This window comes from Arachis ipaensis, chromosome B3, assembly GCF_059453495.1.
Source record: "Arachis ipaensis isolate K30076 ecotype BB chromosome B3, ASM5945349v1, whole genome shotgun sequence".
Classification (NCBI taxonomy): Eukaryota; Viridiplantae; Streptophyta; class Magnoliopsida; order Fabales; family Fabaceae; genus Arachis; species Arachis ipaensis.
In genome coordinates, this window is record NC_142438.1 from 40,117,984 (window position 1) to 40,121,586 (window position 3,603).

The 3,603-nt window shown below is 32.7% G+C and overlaps 1 long non-coding RNA gene across 1 annotated transcript; it reads right to left on the reverse strand.

Annotated features, from left to right (window-relative positions):
- Positions 1-227: 227 nt before the first annotated feature.
- Positions 228-2,518, reverse strand: LOC110270124 (uncharacterized). Its single transcript, XR_015907240.1, has 2 exons — positions 1,391-2,518; positions 228-770 (listed from the first exon to the last, which is right to left on the reverse strand). It is a non-coding gene; the product is annotated as an uncharacterized LOC110270124 (long non-coding RNA).
- Between the last annotated feature and the right edge of the window lie 1,085 nt (positions 2,519-3,603).

Consider the following 3,603-nt stretch of genomic DNA (forward strand, 5'->3'; position numbering starts at 1 on the left):
GTCTTAGCTCAAGTGGCATATGTTTTTCTTTTTTATCAAGAGGTCGATAATCAATTATTACTAAGTACATATTAAAAATTAACTACCAAATCAATTATTCTTATAAAATATATGTTAAAATATAAAATAATTCAGAAAAGGGAGAGTCAGTGTTATTATGTACTAATTTGGATAAACTGCATTTCATGCAATGAAGCTTATCTAAAATAATAACTGGAGATGTGTACTAGGAAAATCATGGCGGCAATGCAAGTCCATGTAGAAGGTTTGAACCAAATTTGAACACATCAAAACATGAACCTACCTCATGATTACAAATCGCTCGTTTCTTTGTTTCACAGATTTAGACGCAATGGCCCCAAAATTGGCATAGAATGCATGTCACGTGAACTGGCAGTTCCCGTGAGAGATACAAATTTAGATTATCAAAATGAGACATTTATGAAGGGCGTATAAATCGTTGAAACAAGTATAAGTTCCTGCCTGTCTGAGCTGTGTCTGTTCATTGCTTCAGCATATGTAAAAGCCTGGGAAATGGATTTGGTAATTGCACATACTTTAATATCAAGGAAAACCTGCACAATCACTTCCTGTTTATGCCATGCGATGAACATGCATTGTAAATCTAGGTGAAGAGCAGTTTCAAAATAGGCATAAATATTGCTACTCAAACAATTTGCAAAATCGCCAACAGTAACTGTCCTAAATCACCTCACCAATCAGCTACAAGACTCAAGTTTGGGTAATGGAATTCCGCATCAACTTTTTCCCTACAAACAGAAAGAGAAAAGATCGTCAGATCCTAGGCACTGATTGGTTCCTAAAATGCATATTCCTTTCCAGACTAGCAAGCAAGCAAATGAAGAAATAATGACAAGAATTGACATTATCAACATTCAACAACCAGAGTACTATCAATCTGATAGCAAATTGGAATCATTTTGTTTAACAATGAAAACATATAATGGAGATTTTTTCGTTTTCTTATTGATTGACTCGTTTTGCCTAGACCTGACAATACCATCAATTGCAACAACATACTCGTACTCAGGTCTCAGGTCACTAGTACCAGAGTGCGCATCTGGAAATTCATCTGGAAGGGTTGTAACCTGATTTTAAATTTTAATTAGTCCACGTATGCCACGACCAGAAAAAGCAGATAGGATACTAAAAGCTGTAATAGTATCTTAGTATGCAATTATGGATAACTGAAAGTACCATAGTGACAAACACATAAATATGTTCTGATTATAAGGGCAGCATCAGTGATACAAAATTACTTCTTTAGAAATGAATTAGGTTAAGTATACCATCATGCAATTTTCATATTCTTCCCCAGTAAAATAAAATCACAGAAGAAACCACGTATTTGCAAGAGTATACTAAGTACCTGAACAATCACAGTATGATCCCGGAGTTAGAGAAATGTCACTATGTGAGGCCACCATGGACCCTGTGAAGGGTCAGCCACCCACAAAGCTGAAACTTTTTCCCAACGTCCTTTGAAGACAATTCACCGCAGTCCGCAGAAGGCAGAGTCCTTGTGAGCCAAAGGAAACTTAGCATTGGAAGAGAGTGCTTCAGAAGCTGAAGGAGGTGGTTGTACACTTGTAGTGAATGGGATGTTGAAGAAGAAACACAAGACACAGTTCTGGTTATGGAAATTGGAAAGAACTTCAAACGATGTTGGAAACACTGCAGAGGAAGAAGATGGGTGGCCTTTGGTGGACGGCCATCAAAGGTAACGCTTTGAGGAACAAAGACCCCTTAATTAATAAGAACGTAAACAAAAGATTTAAGAATGACGTAGAGGAAACAGATTGAGTTTTTTGGGGTTCTGTGTCAATAATTCATTTAAAAGAATAAATAACCGTTGTAAGAAGTATCCATGAATAGTTACAGAGAAACAGCAAGAACAAAACAGAAAGCAAAGCAAAATCATTGGGTTCAGGACATACTACAAACAGATAATATGCATTATCTGACCGAACAATATTACTACAAAGATTCCAAACAAATGGTAGAAAGGAGACTCAAAAACTAACAAACAAATGAATTTGAACATACCGAACGATCAAGAACTCCGACATTTGAGGCCAATGTCCTCAAACCTCACATTCGCTTCGCTTTACTTTTGCTTTGATTTCTTTCTCTATGCTTTGCAAGATCTAAACAGAAGCAGTGCAAAATCATTTGGGTTCAGGCGTTCTGGACATACTGCAAACATATAATACTCAAAACTCAACCAAACCAATTTACAAAGATTCCAAAACTGATTTCAAAACAGAGTCAAAGAAGCAAGAAAATAATAGACAAGGAGGACTCTGTTGTGATATGGATGTTTACGTGCGATAAAATGCTCATGTTACCAAAAGAAATTATATCTAATGAAGGTTAAAAATGAGGATTCAATCCATGTATAAATGAGGATTCAATCCATGTATAAAGAAATTATATCTAATGAAGGATTAAAAATGAGGATTCAATCCGTGCGATAGAGGCATGATGTAAGGTAATATACACAATAATAACAATAAATACTCTTTTCCTTCTTTATATGTTACTATATATATATATATATATATATATATGAATTATTTTTATTATATTAAGATATTAATTATGGTAAATATTAATATTATATTATCTATTTATATTTTTTTAATTTTTATTTATTTATTTATTTATTTTACAACACGTTATCAGTACGTGGCTCAGATCAAAATTTAGGAAAATTCAGATAACAAATTTTCATTATGTTAAAACCTTTTTTTTAATTTAATGCTCTTGATATATTTGAAAATAACTATTTATCATGGATACTAGATGTCGAAATCTATTTTAATTCAATGGATCTTAGAGATACTATTAAGACTGAAAATAATGCATACCAAAAGGATAAAACCAAAGTCATGATCTTTCTTCATCGTCATCTTGACGAAGGATTGAAAAATGAATATCTCACACTAAAATATCTTGTAGATTTGTGGAAGAACTTTGAAGAAATGTATAATCATTAAAAGACTCTGATACTTTCTCAAACCCGATATGAGTGAACATACTTGTGTCTACAAGATTTTAAATCCATAAATGAATAAAAATTCAGCAATATTCCGAATTATCTCACAAATGAAATTATGTGGAAAAAATATAACTGATAATGACATGTTAGAGAAAATTTTCTCGACCTTCCATGCTTCGAATGTGCTCCTACAACAGCAGTATCGAGAAAAAGAGTTTAAAAAATATTCTGAACTAATTTCTTGCCTTCTTGTTGCTACCTGTAACAATGAATTGCTTTTAAAAAATCATGAAGTGCGTCCAACTGGCGCTGCCCCCATTTCCTGAAGCAAATGCGGCAAACTATGATGCACGGAAACGAAACATGACACGACACGGGACACGACGACACACAAATTTCAAAATCTTATAAGACACGGAAACACACATATATATAAAATATGAAGTATTTTTTAAAAAAATAGTAATGATATTTTGATACTTTGTTGATATTAAAACAAAATTTTATTTTTTAATTATTTTAATTATATAAAGTATTTAAAATATTTTTTATTTTAATAAATAATAATATATACTATTTCT